Here is a 21,483-nt window from a genome sequence, read left to right as displayed (position 1 = left end):
TTTTTCCCCCTTTAAAGAGAATAGCGTTGTTTGATGGTGGAACGGGAGGGGTGCCTCTTGCTTGATCTGCTGCTCCTGTGCCGGTCAGGTAACAACCAGGAAAACAAAACGCAAAAATTTATTTTGTTGGAGTCTGTGCCCTTTACTAAATCCTGAAATGATGAAACACTGAGGCAGGGGAAGGAGATCGTGGTATTAATCACAGAGAATATCCCTGGACGTTTTGCATTTAATGGGGAGCACTGTTCATACTGTATTCTCCCTGGCAGCGAAGTCTAAAAGATGGTCCCCCTGCAATGTCCCTTTCTTTTTTTTCCCCTTTTTTTAAGAGAATTAAGCCTTTAATTCCTTGTTTCACAAATAAAGCTGGTGATTAGTCAAAGAGACCAAATCCCACATCCTCCCCCCACTCCTCCCACTCCTCCCCCCACTCCTCCTCCCACTCCTCCCACATCCTCCTCCCACTCCTCCCACTCCTCTTCCCACATCCTCCTCCCACTCCTCCCCCCACTCCTCCTCCCACTCCTCCCACATCCTCCTCCCACTCCTCCCACATCCTCTTCCCACATCCTCCTCCCACATCCTCCCCCCACTCCTCCCACTCCTCCCCCCACTCCTCCTCCCACTCCTCCCACATCCTCCTCCCACTCCTCCCACATCCTCTTCCCACATCCTCCTCCCACTCCTCCCCCACTCCTCCCACATCCTCCTCCCACTCCTCCGATTCCTCCTTTGCTTCAGCCTTGGCCGGGGCTGCAGCTGAGGCAGCAGAAGCAACAGGGGTGGCAGCAGCCACAAGTGCAGATGGAAAACCCAAGAAGGCCTTGACCTTTTCAGTCAGTGGGAAGGTGTGATCAGTCTCCACAGACAAAGCCAGGACCTGCTTGTACCCACTGATGCTAAAATGGGCTTCAGATGCCACTGTTCGATAACCAGTCTGCAGACATACGCTGGCAATACAGCAGACTCCCTCGGGGAAGCGAGAACGCAGAATCTCCTCTGTGACATCAAGCACTTCAGGGTTGTAGGTGCTGTCAAACACCTGCTGGATGATTAGCCCAAAGGAGAAAGGGGAGATTCTCAGCAAGTCTGTGATGTGGCTTCACTGGCTCCCCCTCTGTTTCCAGCCTTAATCAGCTTCACATCACTCAGGGTCTCAGTGATGCCCACTGCAGACTTCAGTGGTGACGCCTAAAGCCTGGAAGAAGGAGGTCTTCTCGGACCCCATACCAGTGTTCTGGGGGCACAGTGACTTGGCACGGGGCTATGGCACCAGCACGGGCAGCAGCTGGCACCTTACTGGCCAGCAGCACGTCTCTGATGTCAGTAAGGTCCTCCTTGGTGAACACAAAGCCCATGTTCTTCCAGATGTGTGGCAACAGTTTCTCCAGAGCTGGGCTGCTTTCCAGATGCCCTCGGATGGCCGTGCACATCAGCACCACCGCCTTGCTGCAGCGGGACAGACAGGTCTGCTGCATCTGCTGGGATCCCACGCTGTCTGCTCCCGCAAGGAAGCATTTCGGATAATCATCCAGAAGTTGGATGACCTTAAGGAAGTAGTTGGATTTCCAGGTCGCCCTGTCTTCCCTGGGCATCACGGCGGTGCACCAGGGATTTCCACACAGGGTTTAAAGACAGTGTCACTCAAGCAAGGACACCTGGCGAGAGTGCACTGTCCCTTCCTGTGGGTTCACATCCTTAAGGCTATTTGCTCGAAAGACACCATCCTTCCTTCTCCCTAGTCACAGTTGCTGGATATTGAAGCTCTACGTAAAAGCAGAGCATTAAAATTCCATTACAGGATTAGTTCTCACGGGAGGGGTGGGAGGGTAGAGCATTCGGAAGAGGAGGGAAGGGCAATCAGAGTATAGCTCTTTTCTTTGTGCCTTCTTGCAACAACCTAAGCTCTTTGAACGAAGAAGAGAAAAGCCACGGGCTCGAGAGTATAGAGTCCGCAGACCAGGTTCTCCACGTGGAGATACAGCTTTCCTATTTCCTTTTTAAAGGAAAATTTGAGCTTGAATAGAGTCCTGGTACGATGTGGCCACTGAATATCTTTAATGAGTTTCATCTTTCATCCTTGGCCCCTAGAATTCTAGCAAACCAAGCTCTTTGCTTTTCTCTGAAGTGCGCTTGATCTCTTCTGTTTGGGGCACTTATTGGTCTCTAAGAACCCCCCCTATTGTCCTCTGTCCTGCCACAGCATCCCTCTGGTCCTCTGACAAGACTCCAGAAGATTTTTCCCCACCCAGGCAGACTTCCTTCTCCCTCCTCTCTGCTTCTTTAGTACCTCAAGAACTCATTAATTTGAGCAATTTCACAGGTTGTCTTACTAGTCAGTTTTTCAAAAAAATCCTAAACAACTTGGAGACAAAACCTTTACCTTATTTATCTTTTTTTCCTGAACAGCAAGCACATAACAGGGGCTCCAAAGTATCCACTTTTTAGTGAACTAAGAGTTGCTTTTCCCTCTTTTCATGTTATGCTCGGTACCAGCTCCCTTCTTGGCCGAGGGAAAAACAAATGCTCATTGATTAAATCCAACTGATGGAGCCCATTCTTCACCCCAACACTAACTTGCTAAGTTCTCCACCTGTGTTAAGATTATAGAAATAGATTTTGATAATGGTTCAGTATAATTTTCCAGATGATGGGTTGTTGGGGACAGACTCTGACTTATCAATGTGTCTCTTTGTATTTAAATCATATTTTTCCTCCGTAAAAGAGCTGTGGGCTGAGCTCAGAAATGTAACAAAAATCCAGCTCCTTCTTCAGGAGAAGAAAGCTATCCGGTAAAGCCACAGAACAGTGTCCAGGCACCACCGCTGGTGGCCCTGTTTTTTCATAGGGATGTTAATCATGTCACTGGCCGTCCTGTGATGTTGGGTGCAGAGAAGCGCATCTGAGCACCCAGAGAGGATGGCCCAAACGTGTGCCTGCTTCAGCCCAGCTTCATTCAAATCAGCTAGTTCTCAGTCTCCTAAATACTGATCCCCCAAGGAAACCAATGCAGCTTCCTAGCATCATCTTATTACTTCTGTGACCAGGAAGCCTGGTGCGGGTCAGTTTGATTTTCATTCCACTGTTTCCTTTCTGTGGAAAACAAATGGCAAAAGATTTTAATCATGCCTCCATTTACATCACACTAGATCCTCCTGGGGGTGCAATTTTCTCTCCCTTTCTTTTTCTCTCTTTCATTGAGCACCCTTTCTATTTTTGCATCCGGATCAAGAATTAGCCCAGGAGAATCCGGATTTTCATTTGAATCAAGCACATTAAATCGAGACAGCTAGTATTAAGCCGATGCTCAGGAAGATCTGGTGTCTGGCTCCTCAGCACGTTTAGCATGAACGAGGAGCGCGCAAGCCTTCACTGGCATCGTGGATACGAGCGCCGCAGTTCCATGGGATGAGTGTGGGTTTTCCACAGGAAGAAACCAGTGAAATGAAGTGGTCGCTTCTGGCGACATCTGGCCGCAGCCCCCGGCAGGCCAGCCCCACGACAGAAGCCAGGGAGGGTGGCTCTGCACCGGAGCCTTAGCCACGTCCCTTCCCCGCTCAGCAGGGCCCAGCAGAAGCCGGGGAAAGGCAGCAACACCTCTCCCTAAAGGCACGGCCAACAGATGCGTTTTTTAACTGAAATGTGCTGCGAACTAACATTCTGTGGCACTCCTCCTTCCAATCCCAACATGAAAATAATGACGCGGATTTTTTCTTTTTTTAATGAAGGATTGACCTAATAAGTAAATACGGGTCTGACCATGACCAACCGAAATGAGGCCGAAGTGGGGACTGGGGAAGAGGTCTCAATACATAGCAGAGGCGGTGCCCGCAAACCCGTTACCCAGGTCACTCTCCGTTCACACCTTTAAAAGCTCCACCTTCTGATTTCACAGATTCCTTTCCTCCTGCGTGTCAGAGCAGAGCAGAGTTTATGTGGAACAGATGGTCTCCGTGTACACACCCCATCCTTCGTGTCGTGCCAAGCTTATGCTTCCTTCACTGTCTGCATGAAAACAGGCATGCTGAAAATATGTTTGCGGGCGGCACAGAAATGCTGGGCACATTTTAGCCATCATGTCAAAGCAGGAAAAATTCAGAGCCATAACAAGTAAAAACAAAAACCACCGGAAAGTTGTGTTTTTTTGTTTTTTTGTTTTTTTTGCCTCCACCAGGCACTCGGCATTTCCAAGCCGGAGCACGGCGGGTCCTGTGTGCGCTGTGTCGAGCTCCGTTCAAAGAGAAGAGGGGTGGGTGTGATGGGCAACAAGACAGGAAGTCTTGGAACAGGATCAGGCATCTCTCGCGGTGACAAAGGATTCTCAGTTCTTGCCGGTTTCAGAAAGCCGGCCTCTGCTTCCACGGGGAGGGAGGCGGCGGAGGAAGGAGACGCGTCGGCCTGTTAAATGTCACCTAGGGTTGCACTTCGGTGTCTGCGCAGAAATGTGCAACTGGCTTTTTTTTTTTGGCTCTAATGTTTTATATCATGTAAAGTACCAGCCTATTAGGCAGCTTAGACCCATGAACTAAGTAAATATTATAAAGAACAAAGCAAATATTAAAACATTAAAAATAACGATCGCTGCTGAGTCTTTGTCGATGGAAAACATCGCACAACGTGAGTGTTGTGGGTTAGGTTTTATGGGAGGCAAAATGAGGACGATAGCCAGGGAGACAGCATTTTTGGGTAGCTCTGAGGAGCTGCTCTGAAGAGTCCGGGGGAGCTCAGTGTTACATGCGATTGTAGTGAAGGGGGCAGGTGCAGGCCAGAGGCTTGCTGCTAGTCAGGAGGGCCAGATGTCACCGATAGTGATTTTAGTGTTTTCAAGATATAAGAAGCAAGAATTTGAGCTCATAAAATCGTCTTCTGCAAATGTCTAAGTGTATGAAGGTCTGTTCTGCCCGTGTTCCCCAGAGCCCAGAGCGCCTCGTTCCTGATCTCCAGCCTGAACTCCTTTCAGGGTGTGTTGAAGGTCAGTGACTGCAGCGGCTCGTGATTTAAGCCTCGTAGAGGCAGATGGCAAGTGCCAATTTCCAGTTGGCACCCTCGAGCTATTATTTAGCTTGCCAAACCACGTCATCTATGAGTCCATTTGTAGACTGCCTCCTTGTATTCTGGATTATTCCAAAGTTAACAATGAGGGTCTTTAAAAAAAAAAAAATCAGGCACCTGTATTCTCTTATCTGACACAGTAAATGCTCACTCAGAGGCAGCATTGTCCTAGACATCATATCAGCAAAGTACACAAGGCAGATTCCTTCTTAGAAGTCATTTAATCCCATGGGTCATTAACCAATCATAACATTTAGAGTTGGAAGAGATTTAGAGAGCAACTGATCCACTTCTAAAATATGGGAATTGATTCCACTGAAGCACAGGCAACAGGCTAGCCACCTAAACCATAAAGCCTCCTACTGCCAGGGACTGTCAGCCCCCTGCCACCTCTAAGTCCTGACAAGTACAAGTTTTGTTTCATTTGTTCAAGAAATACCCACTCATCACTTTCTGGGCCCCAAATCCTTTTTGAGCACTAAAATTATAAAGAGAAATAATGAAGAAGTCTGTGCCCTCAAGGTAGCTCACAGACTAGTTAGGGAGCTTGACAAACAGTTTCAATGCAGTGTGATAATTATTGTGGGAAGGAAATTCTCCTGAAGTCATTTTTCAACACACTCTTTACTTTTCCTTACGACCTTTGCCTAAGCTTATAATTACACACTTACTAGTAAAATTATCTGTTTAATTACTCTCTCCCTTGGTAAAGTGTAAGCTTCATGAAAGAAGGGACTAAATCTGTTCAGCAATTATCTCCGGAGTCCAGATAGTGTCTCAAACACATGATAAATTTGTGCTGAATAAATGGGAATGATTGACTGACTTTAGAAGGGCCCTGTAGCCAAGTGAAACCAAGTGGTCAAACAGCATCCTGGAAAAGGCAGGAGATGGGGGGCGGGGGGGAGTGCTTTAAGGAGCTACCAGTGTTTCGGCTTGGAAGGAACTTGGAGCTGAAACACGGAGAGACGGGGGCGTAAGGCCGAACAGGAGATGGTCTGGCTTCTGAAGACCATTTATGCTGTGCTAAGAAAGCTGGATTTCCTTATGGTTATAACAGGGAGCTGTTAACAGATTTCAAGGACGAGAATGACATCATCAACTCACATTTCAGAGGGTTTTGTCCGACAAGAATGTGGAGCGTGGGTGGGAGGAGGGTGAACTAGAAGCTGCCGTGGTGCTCACAGGTGATGGGTGTGAGGGCAGAGGGGAGAGGGTTTGTCCACCAGGAAGAACAATCCTATGTGGGAGATGCTAGGATTCACCCCGGCCTCCCAGAGTTCTGTTGGGATGGTTGGTAGAACTAAAATTGTGATGCAACATACTGTAGGAAGTGATTCTGGTTCCTGGAGAGGCTGTTATATTGAAGTTCTCTTTGAACAACCAGATGGATGGCAATTATATAATTCTGAGCTCAGTGGAGAGATTTTAGCGTGATCAACATAGAGATAATAATTAATACCTGAGCAGAATGATTTCCCCCAAAAAAGCACATGTAAAATGAGAAGATAAGAACGCAAAAGAAAGAAGACAGTTGCTAAGAAACTGAGAAGGGGCAGTCAGAGAGTTAGGGGGGAAGAAAAAAACCAGAACGGAGCCACATCATGGAAACCGTAAAAGGGAAGAATTTCCAAAGGCAGAGAGCGCAAGAACAAACACTTGACTGTGTCAACACGGCAGAGCAAAAAGGGAAGACCGGGGCTGAAAAATCTTTATCCTTATATTTCAAATGTAGGTCATAGGTGATTTGGACAAGAGCCATCGCGAGGAGTAAGGAAATTGGAAGCTAGAAAGTTGTCTTTTATTTCAGGGCCAGCTCTATATAGTGTAATGTTGTCTATTTATTATTCTGAATCGAGTTTTCCCCTCACATAGATGGTTAAGTATCTGGGGAGGAAGGAAGTGCAAATTTTATGAGTTTCAATGAAGAACTCTAGTAAATATTTTATTTTGTTTCAACAAATATTTATCAAGCATCTGCTCTGTGTCAAGCTCTGTGCTAGATGTTACAGACGCAAAGATGAATAAGCCATGATCTCTGTCCCCCAGGGGTTCGACATACGTTTAAGGAGATACAGATACACACTTCAATACGGTAAGTGCTATAGGAAAGGTATGCGTGGATCCCATGGTAACACAAAGGGTGGAATCATTGGTTTTGCCTAAGCTAGTCAGGAATAAGTTTGCAGAGAAGGAAGGGCACTTCTAACGGGACCTTGGAGAACTGATAAGATAATCTGAGTATTCCTCTGTTTAGGGCAGGATGTATGTTTCTGGGACTTAATGAACTAATGAGTGATGAAGTAGTGTGAGCTGTCTCTGTGGCATGGTCCCCGCAGAGCTGCACACCAAGCATCGTACACGAAACCCGCTGGGGAGTTCTTTCTCAGTTCCCTCAAGCATGAGAAGTTTCAAACCATAATTTCTTTCACATGCTGTTCATACAATAGCAGATCAATCCTCCCAGGCTGTAGGGGTCTGTCTGTATGATGCCCTTTATAAGGTCACAGTGCCTCTTCCAGTCTCTGATTGCTGATCTGCGCTTTCTAATTCATTCACTATCACCTTGAACGTGCTGTGGAATATATGCAACTTCACGGCGCAGTTCCTTGGCAATTTTGTAGGACCTCCAATGACATCACTTCTCAAAGCTGTTTACCAAAAGATGAAATAATGGAAGAATGAGAGGCCAAGGAAGAATAAAGGTAGAGTTAAAAGCAAAACAGTGCGGCACCAGTAAAATGGAAGCATCCTGTGCAAGGCTCCTTACTGCTCACTGGCTGATAGCCTAGACTAACCATCAAGCTACTGAACTGGCTGACCCATCGTGCACGTTACTACATTAGACAGATAGTGTAGATGCGTGAATATACACTGTACCTCTGAGATAAAGAGCACCGTGATGAAGGCATGCCACATAGGGCAGAAATGCAGAAAATAGAAGAAAAGTCAATCCCAGTAGCTATTAGCTCTCCTCCCCTCCTTCCCGCCCACAAGAAAATTCCAACCCTAGGGAATCCAGAAGCAACCCAGAGAGGAGGGGAAAAGAGGGAAACTCTAGTTGGATAAATAGATGAGAAATTAACCCGTCTCCTTCACTCCCTGCAGAAGGCTAACCCGAAGGCAGCCCTCGCTAGGGGAAGGAAGACATTTCACTCTCCATAAAGTCAGTATTTCATTACTGCATTAAACTAGATACACCAATCAATAAGGGACAAGTGTTGTGACTAGAAGAAGCAAGAAAAATGCGTAATCGGTGACCAGGAAAGTCATGGCGCTCACCTTAGACTTTGCCCTAAGACCGGGCGAAGATGAGTTTTCTCCAATGCAGGTCTGAACAAGCAGAGGCAGAAAGAGAAAGCGGCTCTAGGAGTGATCTTCCAGGCCCTCTTCGTTCCTGTAAAGCGAACGCCACCAAGTTTAAGAAACAAGTGATTACTAAAGGACCGTGCTTTCTGAGTTTCCTTCCTCTCCTTTCCCTCTCTTTACCAGCTGTAACCACCCTCCTGAATTGGGTGTCTACCATTCACATGAACTTATTTTCCTTTTACTATATAAGTTAATTGCTTAAGTATATGTACTAATTTGGGGGCAAACTGCAGTGCTTTATATCAAGAGTGTCACACTCCCTGTGTTCTTTTCAGGAGACCATCATCGTGGATTCCGTCACTGTCGCTGGCTTGTTTTCACTGGCTCTGTTATGTGAACATAGCACATCGTACCTCTTCTCTGGTGTATGGGCATTTAAGTTGTTTCTGTTTTCTGACTGTTACGAATAACGCTGCTCTGAGCATTCTTGTTTTTTTCCTTTTTATGTTCAATAATTTCTTTAGAATATATATCTAGCAGTGAAACTGCTGGCTTTTCTCCCACCTATGTTGTACAGAATGTGATAAACCGCATCCGTGGTTAATGATACGCTCTGATCATTGTTCTCAGTCCACATGTGGCTGCTTTTATCTGGCTACTCTAAGCTTGCTCTCTACAGTCGCTGTGTGTAAACAGTGGGGTCCCCTCATCAGCTCCATTGCCTCTTCTTACCTCAAAGCAGCCGTCAGTCTGAATCCTGTGTTCATTGTTTCCTTGTTTTCTTTTTACTGTCATTTTGTTGTACCTGTATTTCTAGAATTTATTTGTTTTTTACCTTTATCAAAAGAGACACATGAACATTAACCCTTACAGCACACATACACAAAAATTAATTTTAAATGGATTATATTTTAACAGTGAAAATGAGAAAATGGCATATCAAAATTTGCAAGATACAGCTAAGGTAATACCAAGAGGGAAATTTATAGCACTGTATGTCTGTGTTAGCAAAACTGAAAGTCTAAAATTGGTGACCTCGGTTTTACCCAAAAAGACTTTAAGAAAAAAGGCAAATGAATCCCAAAGGAAGCCAAAGAAAGAGATAATTCAGACCAGAGCAGAAAATAACAAGAAAGAAAAATAAAAAGTAGAGAAAATCAATGAAACCAAAATTTGGGGGGCTTTTTGGTTTTTATTTTGTTTCCTAGAAAATCAATAAAATTGATAAATCTCTGCCCAGGCTGATTTTAAAAAAAGAAAAAGGAGAAGGCAAAAATTACCAGTATCAAAAATAAGAAGTGACATCAGTACAGATTTTAAAAGATTAATGAGAGAATATCATGTACAACTTTGTGCCAATAAATTCAGTAACTTAGATAAAATGGACAAATTCCTTGAAAGATACAAACTACCTTATTAAAAAATAAGTAAGTCACCTAATGGCTTACACATATTTTTTAAGTGATTTTTTAGTAAAAAATCTTTCTGAAAAGAAAACTGAACATGATTTTACTGGTAGATTTTACCACATATAAAAAGGAAATAATACAAATTCTATACAAACTAACAGCCAATTGAATAGGAGGGAACACTTCTCAACTCATTCTACAAGACCAGTATTACTCTCATATCAATACCAGACAAAGAAAACAGAAAGAAACCTCAGGCTAATATCCCTTATGAACACAGAAGCAGGCATTCTTACAAAATTTTAGCAAATTGAACTTAATGATACATAAAAGGTATATTACATCATGATCAAGTTGGATTTCTCCCAAGAACAAGAGTTTGCTTTAACCTAACATTTGAAAATCAATGTAATTTGACATATTAGCAGACTAAAAAGGAAAATTGATAAGACAATCTCAATAGATGCAGAGAATGTATTTAATAAAATCACATCTTTTTTATTATTAAAAAATGAACGTACTTAGGGATCAACATGATAAAAATATGAAAGACATATACAGTAAAAACTATAAAACATTGCTGCAAGAAATTAAAGACCTAAAATAATAGGTATCTTATTTTCATGGTTTGAAAGATTTAATACTGTTAAGATGTTCGTTCTCCCCAAATTGATCTATAGAATAAATGCAATCCCAATCAATCAATATCCCAGCAGATTTTTGGTAGAAATTGACAAGCAAAGGAAGTAGAAAAGCCAAAAACTACATTGAAGAGGAACAAAGTTGAAGGACTTAGACTAACTCACTTCAAGATATATTTAAAGCTTTGAAACTTACTCACTTATAAATCTGATTTATTGTAGTTTATTTATTTATAATGCTACAGTAATAAAGACAGAGAGGTATTGGGGTCAACAGACCAATGAAACAAGAGTCTAGAAACAGAATCACAATGAAGTCAATTGATTTTTGACCACAGTGAAAGGCAATTCAGTGGAAAAAAATAATAGTTTTTTCAAAAATTGGTCCTGCAGATACTGAATATACATATGGAAGAAGACAAAGCAGGACAAAAAGGAGGAGGAAAGAGGAGATTATAATAATGATGTCTGCAGCAGCAGAAACAGCAGCTCAATCCATACCTCACGTCATACTGGGGATAAAACAAAAAACCTCAAAATGGATTTTAGACCAAAATGCAAAACCTAAAGCTATAACTCTTCCAGAAAAAATATCTAGACAATCTTTGTGATCTCCAATTAGGCAAAGTTTGCTTAAATACATACCAAAAGCAAGACCCACAAAAGAAAAAAGTTGGTAAGTTGAACTTCATCAAATTTATTTTTTTCAACTTCATCAAATTTAAAATACACTCTCTAAAAGACTTTGTTAAAAGAATGGAAAGCCAAGACATAGTCTTGGAGAAGATATTTGCAAATCATATATCTGATAAAGAACTTGTATCCAGAATATATAAATAACACTCAAAACTCAAGAAGAAAAAAAACAACCTACAAAAATTGGGTAAAACATTTGAACAGACACTTCAATAAGGAAGATACATGATGATCATTAAGCACTTGTTATAAAATGGTGTAACCACTTTGGAATACAGTTTCTCAGTTTCTTATGGAGTTAAACATAGTCATACATATTTCATGTTTCTATTATATACAATTCCATGAAATGAAAGCTGGTTTTTAGCGACAGAAAGCAGATCAGTGGTTGCCTGGGCTAGGGTGGGTGGGTAACAGATAAGAGGAGAGGCAGGTAGGGACATGAGGAAAATTGGGGGCGATGGATATGTTTATATCTTGATTGTGATGACAACTTCATGGAATGTGTATGTATCAAAATGTACCAAACGGTAAACTTTAGACATGTGAAGTTTGTCGTAGGTAAATTAATCCTTAATAAAACTGCTAATAAAACCACTCCCATTATGAGGGTGTATCTGTCCCCATTTTAAAGATGTATTCATCCATCTATCCTTCTGGTTCTCTTAAATTTTCCATTATATATTTGCAAGCTATGTGGTTAGTTACATAGTTAATAATTATTATGCATTCCTGTTTAATTGAACCACGTATCATTATTCAGTTTGGCTGTACTGTGCAGGGACTGGCAAGGGTCCTTGAGGACTCATACTCCCTTTCTTCCACAGTATCAGAATATTCAGCTTGGTGTATGGATGCCCAGAATAAAGAATACATTTCCCAGTCTCTTTTCAGTGTTGAGTGTGGCTATTTGATAAAGTTGTGACAAATGGGTGTGAGTGCAAATAAGGTGTATAACTCCCTCTTTTATATTTAAAGACACATGATGTTCTTATTTTCTTCTTTCTAACACTCTGTTGTTTGAAAGGCTAGCAGGTGCGACAGTTTTGCACAAGCAGCAAGGTGGGAGGAGCTTGGATCATGGCACATATTTATAAAACCAAGCTCTCATATTGGTGCAAGATTCCTACCCTCAGATTGCTATAAGAGAAAGAGAAGCAAATATACTTCCACGTTGTCTGCACCACTGTGATTCAGGACCCCTATTTGCTGCCAAGCCAACATCCTAACTGTCACAGAATTTGATACCTGTACTGTGGTAGCTCCCATAATGAACCCTAAAATACAGGGTGATCAGATGATTACAAATATCAGAATACGGAAAGGTGATGAAATTTTTGCTCTTAAAAAATTGTTTAAACTTCATCCTGTGACGCCTTACAAGGCAGACAATTTCTTTAAAGATACAGTTAAAGGGAGAAGTGTGGAGAAAATTCAAAATGGTGGTATGCAACTATTACTATTTCTTCTTATTTTCAGCAAAGCTGTATAGAAGAGACATCCAGACTTCTTCAGTCTGCAAGTGGAGCTGGAGAAGAACAGAACTCTGGAGAAAAAGAGAAGTGCTTTTTGCCTGTGGTGCTATGCCACCTATGAAAGTAGATTTAGAATCTGGCTATTCAGAGTCCTGCGTGGCTGTGAAAGCCAGTCACTTTCTGCTCCCAGGCGTGAGCTGTTACAAGTGATAGGATCAAAGCTGAAATGTACATGGTTGTAAGTTGATTTTCAACTTATCCTAATATTTGAGGCAAGTACTGGTCACAGCGGCAAAAAGGTGTTTTCATAAAAAATAAGAATCAGGAATAACCTTACAAAAAGCATCTAGGATAGCTTCACAATTTCTGTACAACCAAATAAAAGGAAAAGTTAAAGTTAAAAATTAAAAAATAAGTAAGGAATCTTGAGAGTAATTCATGTGATTGTTTTCCATGTAGTATTAACTTATTTAATAGTTTATTTTCACTGAAGAGTTTGCTTTGTTAATGCATTGCGTTTGGAGGCCAGCAGTATAAATTATAATGGTTTATAATACCTAAACTCTGATGAAATTATTAAAGTGTCATAACAAGTCAAGCAGAAAGATCAGAGAGACTATTAACAATTTAATAGCTCTAGTTCATATGGGAATGCTAATCCCACTGAAATTCAGAAATTACGGTTATTATGATTAACATACAAGAAAAGAAATAGGAAATGAGAAATTCATATTAAAAATATGATGTAAAATGCAATTATTACAAATTGACAGTGAGTCATGAAGTTAACTTTAAGCTAACTTTCCTAGGAAACTATTACCTTGTGAATCTGATCGTTTATTGGTATGTTTGTCCCACCTGGAGAGCTGCCCACACCCCCAGTTCTGATTAACTTTACCAATGTGCGCTTCAGGATGAAGGAGGCTCTGCCAGTGATTCCCCCAGATCTTCTCAAAACCTTTCTACTATTTTCGGGAGCCTCCCTCCTGCCTTCCCTCTGTTTTTTCCTTCCTTCTTTGAGAGGACTTCTCAGGCAACTGGAGTAGCTTTGTTCAGAGGCACAGAGAACAGAAGTGCTAGGAGTTCATGACTGTGAAAGTGCCTCTCGACCAGCAACTGACCTGAGAGGGCAGACGAGAGTCCGGCCTCTTGGCAGTGCAGTGGGGTCCTCTCTCACATAGCTTACACGTCCGCAAAGCCGCTGCCGGGTGAGGAGGAAGCAGCCCTCCCGTACGTGGTCTGGAACGACCTCCTACTTGGCTACAGCCCCCTTTGCCTTGCTACTTTCCAACCTCCACTTTGCTGGTCCCTCCTAGGAGGCCTTCCTCAATAACCTGTTTGCAGAGGACACTACATTTCAGGGATTTCTTCTGGGAAACCTGATGTAGAACCAAAGGGCTTACCAGTGGACTTAACCATGGACAACAGCAAAACAAGTAAAGTTTGGGGATGGGATTAGGGCAGCTAGGTTAAGTTAGTTCTAACAAAGCGATAATCATGTAAAATATGAATGACTAATCCAAGAAGAGCTAATCAATAGAACTGATATTAAAGCACTTTTAGAAAAACTGATTGTAACACTGAATAGGAAAGATCTAGCAGAAACCGATCGTACAGCATTGAAGTACGACAGTCATTTCCACTGGAAAGTAATTGAATGCTTTGGGCCATAGATTAGTAACTTCTTTCTAGAAAAGTTTATATTTTAAATGGCAGCATAGATATGGCTATTAGTGTGGCAGCCCACAAAGCGGTCCAAAATAGACAGGCACCTCCAAAGGAAACTTTCTCACCGTCTACACCACTGACATTTTGGACCAGAAGATTCTGTGTTGATGGGAGGTGTTGGGTGCATCACAGTGTGTTCGGCAGCATCCCTGGCCTTTTCCCATAGACGGCGGTAGCACCTCCCACATACGCAGTCGTGACAACCAAAGATGGCTCCAGACCTACCAAACGTCCCCCTGGAGCAAACTCCCTGCTCTGAAGTGACCTCCTTGCTCAAGGAGATCAATCAACTGATTTCTGATGATCAATCTAGCATATATATATATATCTGAGGTAAAAGCATGAAAGATATATTTTTAAATTTCCTACTACCTTATAAATTTATAAACCATTCACTTTTCAGAAAATCACTTCTAAATGAAGGCATAATCTTCTTTGTGCTTTATTGGCTGACAAGACTAGATTGTCTTTTGAGAAATTCTCACTTATCAATGGTAAAGCTACTCTCCCCAGAATTACAGAGTTAATCAAACGGATGGTGGTGATATTTTTTCAAGTGGAACTGACCATAAACATATATTTGCCCGTTGGTTACCAGTTATGTAAACGGGCATAAGTCCTAACAAATGATCTTTCCAGATGTAAATATATAGGCATAGTATGTTCTCCATAGCCATCTGTGAGAGCAGTATTGCACATGAACAGTTTGTTTTACAAACAGGGTCATCAGATTACTCAGATTTTTCAAGAGAATTGGGGCTGGAGGGGTGGGGGGAGGGTTACCAAAAGCGCAGCTATCTGAATTGCAGCCAGGTGTTAATAGGGAAGGAAAATATGGGCCTAGAAAGTACTACAATTATTTGGTTTTACCCAAAAAGTTCACACTGTTAAATCGGTATCAACTGAAAGGAGTTAATGTGGCATAAAACAGATCAGCATGTATGTAGCCTTCTCTCATTCAATGATTTATCAGCGCTTTGAATGAGACCTAGAAAGCACGCTTATCAAGTTTGCAGATGGCAAAGTTTAAGGTAATTGGACATATTAGATGACAGGAAAAAAGTTTCTAATTTAACAAAACGAAAAGAAAGGAATAACTGAAGAAGTCAGCATCTTCGCTTCAAAATGAATGGCGACTGCTCCTCTTAACATTTTTTCTCCGTCAACGGCAGGATCCAACCACACAGCCCCTGTAACTGCATCCAGTCCACCACCAGCTTCTCCTGTCTTGTCTGGAAGCATGATGGAATCTAGGACCTCCATTCCACAGGTGGCGTCGCTGCCTGAATTCAGGCCTCCTGATGGCTGTCTGGCTGCAGTCGGTGTCTAATCCAGCCTCCCCTCACCATGCCCACGTTGAACTGATCCCCATGGCAACCACAGCTTTCATTCTCTCTAAAATGTGCACTGGACCAGCTCTGTCTCTTGCAGAAGACCAAGATACAGTCTCCTCCAGCTTACAGGATAGCGCTGTTGCTGCTGCCTCTACTTCCTTCTCCAGGCCCTCCGGTCACTCCCGTCTCACTCCTTACTCTCTATATATATCCAATTACAGATAGTTCTGTTATTCAAATACCATGTTACTTCTCACCTCCATGAGTTCCGTCAAGTAGCTCTGTCTGTTTATAATGCCCTTTCCCAATGCACCCGTGGGGCTAAGCTTGTTCATCTGGCACAATTCAGGTCAGGCATGATTTCCTCCAGAAGGCCTTCCCTTACTCCATAGTCAGGCTACTGTTCCCAGAGCATATTGCACATGGTGTTCAGGGAAGAAAGACAGACACTCTGTCTCATGTCACTGTAATTCTTAGAGCAGCCAGAAGAACCTAGGAGGGTAGAGGAAATTTTCTTCCTCCCTGGACACATGTAAAATTGATAACACTAGCTGACAGTTCATTCACTGTTTATTCCAATAGCTCTGCTGTGCTAAATTGATTAACCCCACTTTACAGAGAGAAAAACCGAGACTTCGGAAGATGGTGATTTTCCAAGATCACACATTCACAAGTAGCAGACCTGAGATTCGAACCTTGGTCCACCTAATCCCAAAGTCTGAACTGTCTGGGATGTCATACTACCTCCTCGATACCCAGGAAGTCCTTAAACGTTCTTATTGAATTAAGAATTACATCAACAGCTGTGAAGTTCTTCCTAAATGTATTGGGTTATAAACAAAAGAACAAACTAGGACTTTAAATAAAGTAGCTTTGATTGCAAATAAAGTAACTAACAATAACAGATCATAAAATCTTGGTAGATGTACATACTTAGATTTTAAAATGATCTCTAGAATGAATTGCTCTTTGAAATTTAATCCATATGCTTTTTTGTTTTGACACAATAAATACAGCAAATAAAATAGTTTAATCACTTATATATTAGTAAGAGCAAAAATAAACAAACCAAAATTTAAAATACAGTAAATCATCTTTTATTTCATATTTATTATAAAATCTCAGCATCTAAAAAGATGAAGAATGTTTTCAGGTCCCTCCTTCCCCTCCACCTCCTACTTCTTTCTTACAAATACTTTCTTAGAGTTGAAAAATAATGTTATTGAACCAGATTCTCATATCAAGTGCAACACCAAGTACATTCTCAAATTTTGTTTTCTCTGCAAAATGTTTGAAATGCATTTGTAGGAAAACAGATTTACGTCAGTTATCCTACAGCAATAATGTTACCGAACCAAACTTGGGTCCACTTGCCTGCCTCACAGCAAAGCCAATTTATCAACTCTGGGTTGTGCTGAAAGAAGCTACAATATTTATTTGCAGGGCACCAAGCGAGTACTGGCAGCTCGTGCTCAAAAGACCCAAACTCCCTGATGGCTTTCAGGGGAGGATTTTTAAAGGTAATATTTGGGGAGAGGGCTGCAGGTTTCATGACTTTCTTCTGATTGGTTAGTGGTGACCTGAGGGTGACATTTCACTTAAATTATAATTCTCCTAACACCATTAATTATTTCATCTTGGAAAACTCATTTTCTCTTTTCTTTAGAATCCAACAGTTGTAATAACATCCAAACATACTATTCATTTGATTCAGACAGTTAGAAAACAATATTCTGTTTTAAAATTATCTTCTTTATAAGTAAATGTTTAATAATATCACTAATACACCTTGAAAGTATGAGAAAATGTGTGACATGGGTCAACAGTAATCAAATAAGCATAAAACACCAGTGCAGAACTCACACTAGGTTGCAGATGCAACAGAGGGCCTGCATTGTTCCATCAGGTCTCATGCAGTTACCTGGCTCTTTTGGATACAGGAAACACCATTTCTTAAAGGTACATGATGAATGCGTAATCATAAAGACAGTTTAATATAAATGTGGATGTAAGTCTTAGAAAAATTTATTGTCAGTATAGCTGTTGGGTTTTCCTTGGACTATCACTAATATTTTCTTGGAAAACTGAGTTACCAGTTTGGAAGGTAGTCAGCTCTGTTAATAGTTCAGTCCTCTCAACTCCCTCTGAATTCTTAATAGCGAACCTGTCAAAGAGTTGACGAGTATTTCTACAAATGAGAATATAGAAAGATGCTTGGAACAAAGCAAATAAGAACACAGAATTTCAGCTTTCAGCGGAATTATTATCATAGGCTTGCATTCGCAGGTGCTGGCTTGCACGTGCTCGCTCTCTCTCTCTCTCTCTTTCAATTGCACACACTGCCACACACACGGTGATAACATTATCTATTTTGATCCCCTAGGTCTAAGCCCGGGTCCTAGCCTGGGGTCCTAGTCTGGGCCAAAACCCCTTGTCTAGGCCAGGGAGGTTCTTTTTCCCCTCAGATTCACACAGCCAGTAATGAAATCAATGCTGAGTCTGGAACAGCATAAGCTTTAGTCAATGTTCAAGGAACAGAGAAGCGAGAACCTAGTTTGCACATCAACTTATTAACCTAATTGGGTGGAGGCACCAAATATATAGGAGAGTGGAGGTAAAAGGGAGGGAACTGGGAAGAGCGTGAAGAATTGTCATAACTCATCCAAGAACAGGGCTGTGGTTTGACCCTGGAACTGAAGCGACACTCCTCTTCAGCCCTTGTATAGGCTTTTTTGGTTGTTGTCATGGCAATCATCAGCTGCCATGCTGCTGGTGGGTGTGTCATTTAGCATGCTAATATATTGCGATGAGCAAATAATAAGGCTCCAGGTCTCCTGGAAGCCAAATCTTCTGCCATCTTGGGCCTAGTTGGCTCTAACCAGCTTTTGATTATTCTCTTTGCAGCTTCCTCCTGAAGCTTAGATGAGGGCAACTGGTTTCCATTTGAGGAAGGCAAGGGTATGATTCTAGGGCAACATCTTTGGTAACAAACGCAGCTTCAGCTATAGTGGTGGTTTATTCAGAATGTTTTACAAGAAAGTCCATTCTCCAGAGAGAAGAAAGCCTGCTCAAGTTTCAGCAGTCAGCCTGACTCCCTTAAAATGGTCTCCACCTTGGGGTGAAGATCCATTTCCTCTCTGGCAGTACCTCGAGGCCAATTTGCTCTCTGTGGAGAATAGATTCCTTTTGCCTTCAAAGTTCTGCATACTAACTAGGGTGTACTCATCTGCAGATAAATAGATGCTAATTCGTGGTCTCAGTGGTCATTGTAAACCTGCAGTCTCTCCTTTCACTCCCTTTGTGATTTAACACAAACTGTGAATTTTCTGTTTTCAGGTCCACCATTGTTTAATCTAAACTTGCTGCTCTGTTGTGGAATAATGACTGGTCCAGCTTGTTCTTACAGTGGGCCATGGTATTACAATAGCTGCCTTTTTTTTTTTTTTTTTTTTTTTTTTTTTTGAGAAATGGAAATCTTTTTTAGATCTAAGAAGATTTTTCTCAAGGTTGAATTTGAATCTGTAGCCAAAGGGAAAGAGATCTTGGGCTGTTATCCCACGGGAAAAAAAGAAGAAAAAAGCAGAGAACTTACCAAAAGTTTTATTTAAAATTCTAGACTTTTTAACTTATGCTACTGAATTTAAGAACATAGGAAATACATCTTGTGTCTGAGTGAATTAAAAGCTGAAGCCAGTCCAAATTGTTTTGAGCCATGTTTTCACAATGTTAATTTATTTAAGCTGTTCAGACCTCATCTCAGATCACATCCATCATAATAATGCTAACACTTTTAGATCTAGGACACAATTTGTCATTTAAAAGAAATGCATGGAATGCTATATTTAAGACACCTTATTTTAAATTACAACAAATCTCTAAAGCAAATATCCCCTGCCCTGGAGCTATATTTGTTAATTCTCCATTAAAATGCACCCTTTTCTCACTGTTCTAATGAGCATACCCACCCATTTACCATGAAATCATTATTAAATATTGATCAGAACCCTAGCTTCATCCAAAGGTATAGTATGTAGTTAATCATAGCTTCAAAGAGAAGTTTTTGTATTTTAAACACATTTTGGAACTTTCTAAGGCAAATCATGTAAAGATTAGTCCTTAGGTTTTAAACTATGCCTTTAAACTATGCCGTTAGCAAAATGAGGCTCATTTAACCATGATCTGTGCTATCAACACATGAAAATGGGACAATTCCAAGAATATAAAAAAATTAACACAGGAATAAAAATTTGCCTCCTTTTAACTGTTAAAGAAAAAAAATGATTCATGACATAAGTTAAAGACAGTACTGAAGCATTTACTCAGCAGGGGACGGTTGTGACAGGTGTAGGAACTACTACGATGGGGTCTTGAAGTGACCATTCAACTCTGAATATGACAAGAAAAAGTAGGAATTTATAATTAAGGAGTGGATGTTGGGAGCTTTGGTGGAAGGGACATTGTTAAGAGGAGCTACCGGGGTGAAAGGGACATTCTGGCCAGGGTGGTCAGACGTGATTAAGGGTGGCGGGGTGGGGGGTGATGAGAAATCCAATCAGACATTGAGGGTGGCTAAAGCTGGTGAATAGGATTCTTGATAAAATTGGACAATGTAGAGATGAAATTGTAGGAAACTGTAGGAAGAAAGACTAAAGCTCTAGCACATAAAATTTGGAACAGGCTGCCTTGGGGGTATAGCATGTCTCCTCTGTCCTGTGATTTTTAAGTCTAGGCTGGATAACCACGTGATGGGGAGGTTAAGGGGAGAGTGGATGAGCTAAATTTTAAATCCCTTCTAATCCTGAATTTCTGCATTCTACCTTAAGGCAATGGCTGTCATCTAATGGGCTTAAATTCTCACAGTGAACACATTTTATACGCTAATGAATATACCTCTTTTCTCCTCTTGATGGTGAGATCACCATCAGATTCATCATTATTTATTATTTCTTTAGCAAATTAGCACCTTATATGTAGCAGGGTTTCAATGGTCTGTATTTAAAGAATTAAACATACATTTCTGTACCCACTAGCATGTTGTTCTCCAAAAACCATCCAGCCTACCCACCCTTGCCAGGCAAATCTTCATGTCAGGTGTCTCGGATGGAGTCACGAGGCTTGTGATATCTTATGCCACTTAATTGTCACATTTAAGATTTGCTACCAGCAGTTAGGAGGTGAATTTTACACAATGATTCTAGAGAAGTTAACTCAGAAAGATAGACACTCAGCACAACCACTGGTGGAACTCAGATTATTTAACTCAAAGTTCTCCAGGTCCAATTGTCTCATTTAGAAACTTGATCAAAACTTGAGAAGCAGTTGGTTGAAATTATTGAGTGCTAAAAGTTAAAATCGGAGAAAACACTAGTTACTACATACACTTAAGCAGAAAAGGAGAAGCATTGGTTCTCTTCCCGGAAAACTAGATGCTCCCTAATCTTGTAGAATTGTCAGAGCCAAAGCATAGTGAGATCAGTCAGAGACAGAAGAGCCTGGGAGGAAGAATTTCTCCTCTTCCCTTCTGGGTTCCTTTGGCTGAGCTAAGAATTCAGTTGACGTGAGACAGATTAATAGGAGAAAATCAAACTGAAGTTTAATAACATGTACATGTTATGAGACCCAGGAGAACAGAGTCACTCGCCCAGTGAGCAGAAACCCTCACCTTGAACACCATCTCCAGCTAAAGACAAAAGAGGGTGCTGGGGGCAGTGGTCTGCGACTACAAAGGGGAGGAAGGCAACGGACATGGAGATGGGAAGGAAATGTTTGGTAAACCACTGTTTGCTGGGCCCTGCAGGGACAATGGGACACAAAGGAATTTTAACAGACTTTGTTAGAT

General features: G+C 41.6%; 1 pseudogene; it reads right to left on the bottom strand.

The window, feature by feature from the left end:
* Positions 1–373: 373 nt before the first annotated feature.
* On the bottom strand, positions 374–18,286 carry LOC102512803 (annotated as a pseudogene).
* Between the last annotated feature and the right edge of the window lie 3,197 nt (positions 18,287–21,483).

This window comes from Camelus ferus, chromosome 9 (assembly GCF_009834535.1).
Source record: "Camelus ferus isolate YT-003-E chromosome 9, BCGSAC_Cfer_1.0, whole genome shotgun sequence".
NCBI classification, from domain to species: domain Eukaryota; kingdom Metazoa; phylum Chordata; class Mammalia; order Artiodactyla; family Camelidae; genus Camelus; species Camelus ferus.
The sequence above is the reverse complement of the archived record's forward strand: the minus strand, read 5'-3'. Positions and strand labels throughout refer to the sequence as shown.